General features: G+C 46.4%; 1 protein-coding gene across 1 annotated transcript in view; it reads left to right on the top strand.

Moving 5' to 3' along the window:
• The first annotated feature begins 232 nt into the window (after positions 1-232).
• The window catches only part of OMA1 (OMA1 zinc metallopeptidase), a 32,228-nt gene continuing 26,386 nt past the window's right edge, over positions 233-6,074 (top strand). The window contains exon 1 of the mRNA XM_065409697.1: positions 233-304. The gene's annotated coding sequence lies outside the window, so the exon portion shown is untranslated. The remainder of the gene's footprint in view (positions 305-6,074) is intronic.

Here is a 6,074-nt window from a genome sequence, read left to right as displayed (position 1 = left end):
GTGCTCCCCCTGACTGTAGGGGAGGGGGGGTCCCTCTGAATCGCTTGACTTAGATAGAAAATGGGGGGGGGGGCAGACACACGAATGGAACCTCCCCCAGGAGGAACAAGGGGTGGGACGGAGCTTTCAGACCAGGGGCGGGGCTACAGCGGAGTGGGCGGGGCTAACAGCAAAACGACAGCCGATAAGGCGGGGCTACACGAGCAGCCGGCTTCGTTGTAGTGGCGCCTTCCCAGTCGAAGGCGGAGCCAGGGGGATGTGGGGCGGGGCCTCCACGAAGGCCCCAGCTCCACTTCCTGAGGCGGTGAGTACGGGCCGCTCCTCCGCTGCCCTCGGCTGCGGCGCCCAGCCGGGCCCGAGCGAGCCGCCCCCTCAGCGGGGAGCGGGGCCGGATCTCCACCCTCCGGCCTGTGCCCGCCGCTCCGTCCCGTCCAGAGCAGACCGTGACGTGTCAGCGGGGCTGGGCCTTGGGGTGGGGGGGGCCCGAGCCTGGTGGGGATCCGAGTCTGTGTCTGCGCCGGGCTGCCGGCTGGGCTGGCCCAGGCCGGGCTCCAGGCTGCATCACTGGCGGATAACGTGTCTCTGTCAGCGTTTTATTTGGGCGGTTACATTTTCCTGGGGCGCGGGGGTGTGAGGCGAGAATTATGTCATGGCAGTGGCAGTTGGGATTCAAAAAAGGGAACGCTTTGAAACACAAACTGTCCCCGTTGCTTGTCACACGTACAAAGTAAAGAGCCGTCAATCAAACGCTACTAAGTTCTCAAGCAGCAGTTTTCTTACGTTGCTTCTTTGTAAATGTGGTTTTGTGTGTGTGTGAATAACAGGAGTACTTGTGGCACCTTAGAGACTAACAAATTTATTAGAGCATAAGCTTTCGTGGGCTACAACCCACTTCTTCGGATGCATAAAGAGTGAACCATATATTGAGGAGATATATATATACACACACATACAGAGAGCATGAACAGGTGGGAGTTGTCTTACCAACTCTGAGAGGCCAATTAAGTAAGAGAAAAAAAACTTTTGAAGTGATAATCAAGATGGTTCAGTACAGACAGTTTGATAAGAAGCAAGTGTGAAAATACTTACAAGGGGAGATAGATTCAATGTTTGTAATGGCTCAGCCATTCCCAATCCCTATTTAGCCCTGAGTTGATTGTGTCTAGTTTGCATATCAATTCCAGCTCAGCAGTCTCTCCTTGGAGTCTGTTTTTGAAGTTTTTCTGTTTTAAGATAGCCACCCGCAGGTCTGTCAAAGAATGGCCAGACAGGTTAAAGTGTTCTCCCACTGGTTTTTGAGTATTATGATTCCTGATGTCAGATTTGTGTCCATTAATTCTTTTGCGTAGAGACTGTCCGGTTTGGCCAATGTACATGGCAGAGGGGCATTGCTGGCACATGATGGCATATATCACATTGGTAGATGTGCAGGTGAACGAGCCACTGATGGTATAGCTGATGTGATTAGGCCCTATGATGGTGTCACTTGAATAGATATGTGGACAGAGTTGGCATCGGGCTTTGTTACAAGGATAGGTTCCTGGGTCAGTGTTTTTGTTCAGTGATGTGTGGTTGCTGGTGAGTATTTGCTTTAGGTTGGGGGGTTGTCTGTAAGCAAGGACAGGTCTGTCTCCCAAGATCTGTGAGAGTAAAGGATCATCTTTCAGGATAGGTTGTAGATCTCTGATGATGCGCTGGAGAGGTTTTAGTTGGGGGCTGAAGGTGACAGCTAGTGGTGTTCTGTTATTTTCTTTGTTGGCCCTGTCTTGTAGGAGGTGACTTCTGGGTACTCGTCTGGCTCTGTCAATCTGTTTTTTCACTTCAGCAGGTGGGTATTGTAGTTTTAAGAATGCTTGATAGAGATCTTGTAGGTGCTTGTCTCTATCTGAGGGATTGGAGCAAATGCGGTTATATCTTAGAGCTTGGCTGTAGACAATGGATCGTGTGGTGTGTCCTGGATGGAAGCTGGAGGCATGTAGGTAAGTGTAGCGGTCAGTAGGTTTCCGGTACAGGGTGGTATTTATGTGACCATCGCTTATTAGCACAGTAGTGTCCAGGAAATGGACCGCTTGTGTGGATTGATCTAGGCTGAGGTTGATGGTGGGATGGAAATTATTGAAATCATGGTGGAATTCCTCAAGGGCTTCTTTTCCATGGGTCCAGATGATGAAGATGTCATCAATGTAGCGCAAGTAGAGTAGGGGCGTTAGGGGACGAGAGCTAAGGAAGCGTTGTTCTAAGTCAGCCATAAAAATGTTGGCATACTGCGGGGCCATGCGGGTACCCATAGCAGTGCCGCTGACTTGAAGGTATATATTGTCCCCAAATGTGAAATAGTTGTGGGTGAGGACAAAGTCACAGAGTTCAGCCACCAGGTTAGCTGTGACATTGTCGGGGATACTGTTCCTGATAGCTTGTAGTCCATCTGTGTGTGGAATATTGGTGTAGAGGGCTTCTACGTCCATAGTGGCCAGGATGGTGTTTTCTGGAAGATCACCGATGTCTGTACTGAACCATCTTGATTATCACTTCAAAAGTTTTTTTTCTCTTACTTAATTGGCCTCTCAGAGTTGGTAAGACAACTCCCACCTGTTCATGCTCTCTGTATGTGTGTGTGTATATATATCTCCTCAATATATGGTTCACTCTATATGCATCCGAAGAAGTGGGTTGTAGCGCACGAAAGCTTATGCTCTAATAAATTTGTTAGTCTCTAAGGTGCCACAAGTACTCCTGTTATTTTTGCGGATACAGACTAACACGGCTGCTACTCTGAAACCTGTTTTAAGATAGCCACCCGCAGGTCTGTCAAAGAATGGCCAGACAGGTTAAAGTGTTCTCCCACTGGTTTTTGAGTATTATGATTCCTGATGTCAGATTTGTGTCCATTAATTCTTTTGCGTAGAGACTGTCCGGTTTGGCCAATGTACATGGCAGAGGGGCATTGCTGGCACATGATGGCATATATCACATTGGTAGATGTGCAGGTGAACGAGCCACTGATGGTATAGCTGATGTGATTAGGCCCTATGATGGTGTCACTTGAATAGATATGTGGACAGAGTTGGCATCGGGCTTTGTTACAAGGATAGGTTCCTGGGTCAGTGTTTTTGTTCAGTGATGTGTGGTTGCTGGTGAGTATTTGCTTTAGGTTGGGGGGTTGTCTGTAAGCGAGGACAGGTCTGTCTCCCAAGATCTGTGAGAGTAAAGGATCATCTTTCAGGATAGGTTGTAGATCTCTGATGATGCTCTGGAGAGGTTTTAGTTGGGGGCTGAAGGTGACAGCTAGTGGTGTTCTGTTATTTTCTTTGTTGGCCCTGTCTTGTAGGAGGTGACTTCTGGGTACTCGTCTGGCTCTGTCAATCTGTTTTTTCACTTCAGCAGGTGGGTATTGTAGTTTTAAGAATGCTTGATAGAGATCTTGTAGGTGCTTGTCTCTATCTGAGGGATTGGAGCAAATGCGGTTATATCTTAGAGCTTGGCTGTAGACAATGGATCGTGTGGTGTGTCCTGGATGGAAGCTGGAGGCATGTAGGTAAGTGTAGCGGTCAGTAGGTTTCCGGTACAGGGTGGTATTTATGTGACCATCGCTTATTAGCACAGTAGTGTCCAGGAAATGGACCGCTTGTGTGGATTGATCTAGGCTGAGGTTGATGGTGGGATGGAAATTATTGAAATCATGGTGGAATTCCTCAAGGGCTTCTTTTCCATGGGTCCAGATGATGAAGATGTCATCAATGTAGCGCAAGTAGAGTAGGGGCGTTAGGGGACGAGAGCTAAGGAAGCGTTGTTCTAAGTCAGCCATAAAAATGTTGGCATACTGCGGGGCCATGCGGGTACCCATAGCAGTGCCGCTGACTTGAAGGTATATATTGTCCCCAAATGTGAAATAGTTGTGGGTGAGGACAAAGTCACAGAGTTCAGCCACTAGGTTAGCTGTGACATTATCGGGGATACTGTTCCTGATAGCTTGTAGTCCATCTGTGTGTGGAATATTGGTGTAGAGGGCTTCTACGTCCATAGTGGCCAGGATGGTGTTTTCTGGAAGATCACCGATGGATTCTAGTTTCCTCAGGAAGTCAGTAGTATCTCGAAGATAGCTAGGAGTGCTGGTAGCGTAGGGTCTGAGGAGAGAGTCCACATAACCAGACAAGCCTGATGTTAGGGTGCCAATGCCTGAGATGATGGGGCGTCCAGGATTTCCAGGTTTATGGATCTTGGGTAGCAAATAGAATGTCCCTGGTCGGGGTTCTAGGCATGTGTCTGTACAGATTTGTTCCTGTGCTTTGTCAGGGAGTTTTTTTAGCAGATGGTGTAGTTTCTTTAGGTAATCCTCAGTGGGATCAGAGGATAATGGCCTGTAGAATGTGGTGTTAGAGAGCTGTCTAGCAGCCTCTTGGTCATATTCCAATTTATTCATGATGACGACAGCACCTCCTTTGTCAGCCTTTTTGATAATGATGTCAGGGTTGTTTCTGAGGCTGTAGATGGCGTTGTGTTCAGCATGGCTGAGGTTATGGGGCAAGTGATGTTGCTTATCCACAATTTCAGCCTTTGCACGTTGACGGAAGCAATCTATGTAGAAATCCAGTCTGTTGTTTCGACCGTCCGGAGGAGTCCACGCAGAATCCTTTTGTTTGTAGTGCTGGTAGGGGGGATTCTGTGGGTTAGTATGCTGTTCAGAGGTATGTTGGAAATATTCTTTGAGTCGGAGACGTCGAAAGTAGGATTCTAGGTCACCGCAGAACTGTATCATGTTCGTGGGTCTGGAGGGACAAAAGGAGAGGCCCCGAGATAGGACAGACTCTTCTGCTCGGCTAAGAGTATAGCTGGAAAGGTTAACAATATTGCTGGGTGGGTTAAGGGAACTACTGTTGTGGCTCCTTGTGGCATGTAGCAGTTTAGATAGTTTAGTGTCCTTTTTCCTTTGTAGAGAGGCAAAGTTTGTCTTGTAAATGGCTTGTCTAGTTTTTGTAAAGTCTATCCATGAGGAAGTTTGTGTGGAAGGTTGGTTTCTTATGAGAGTATCCAGTTTTGAGAGCTCATTCTTAATCTTTCCCTGTTTGTTGTATAGGATGCTGATCAGGTGGTTTCGCAGTTTCTTTGAGAGTGTGTGACACAGTCTCTCAGCATAGTCTGTGTGATATGTAGATTGTAATGGATTTTTTGTAATGTGTGTGTGTGGTTTTTTTTTTTTTAAATCAATGGAAATATGTTTTTGGTTGGTTCATGTGTGTCTGGTGAAATCAACATTTACTGATGAAAAATCAAATCCTCCCAAGCCTAGTACTATGTTACTCAGGTGTAGGGTGACCAGATAGCAAGTGTGAAAAATCGGGATGGGGTGGGGGCTAATAGGTGCCTATGTAAGAAAAAGCTCCAAAAATCGGGACTGTTCCTATAAAATCGGGACATCTGGTCACCCTAGAGTCAGGTGGCCTTGTCAATGTATCTATTTATAAGTGAATCTCCTAAGGATTCCTAAAATGCCTATTGCCCTAGTGTCTAGGTGCTACACTGCTTTAACATGAACAATGAAGCTTGATGGGACAGGCTCCTCTCTTGTGCAAAATAAACTTCCTTTATAATGTTGCAGATTGAGGTTTTCAGTAGTTTTGAAGTCTTTGCTCATTCTTGCACTTTGACTGCACAACTGCAGAAAACTTCTTTTTTAAGGTCCACATCAAATGGAGCTGTAGTTATGAACCGTGTTAATTAGGATAGCTTGCAGAAGGGTAACGTACGGAAGAAGTAATAGTTGCCTCCTTGACTGAAGTGTAAAAAGTTAGTAGTCTATGAAGTATATTGGATCTTTTGCTGTCTTTTTGAATGAACAGTGAAGAGCCCTGGCTTCTTTATCAGGTCTGATAACACCCAGATTATTGATATACAAATAGCTTAATTGATCAGTAAGGTTTTTCCTTGTGGAGAGGTGGTTTAGTGGCAATTAACGTCTTTGAGGGAGGTTCTGTATCTGGCAGTTGACATTGCATCAACTTTGTTTTGTGCACGAAAGTACATGCACCTAAAAAGCATGATAGGTGCATTTTATAAATTCAAAATTAGATGATTAA

Source organism: Emys orbicularis, chromosome 8 (genome assembly GCF_028017835.1).
Source record: "Emys orbicularis isolate rEmyOrb1 chromosome 8, rEmyOrb1.hap1, whole genome shotgun sequence".
Lineage (NCBI taxonomy): Eukaryota > Metazoa > Chordata > Testudines > Emydidae > Emys > Emys orbicularis.
Note: the sequence above shows the minus strand (reverse complement) of the source record. Positions and strands in the feature narration are given on the sequence as shown.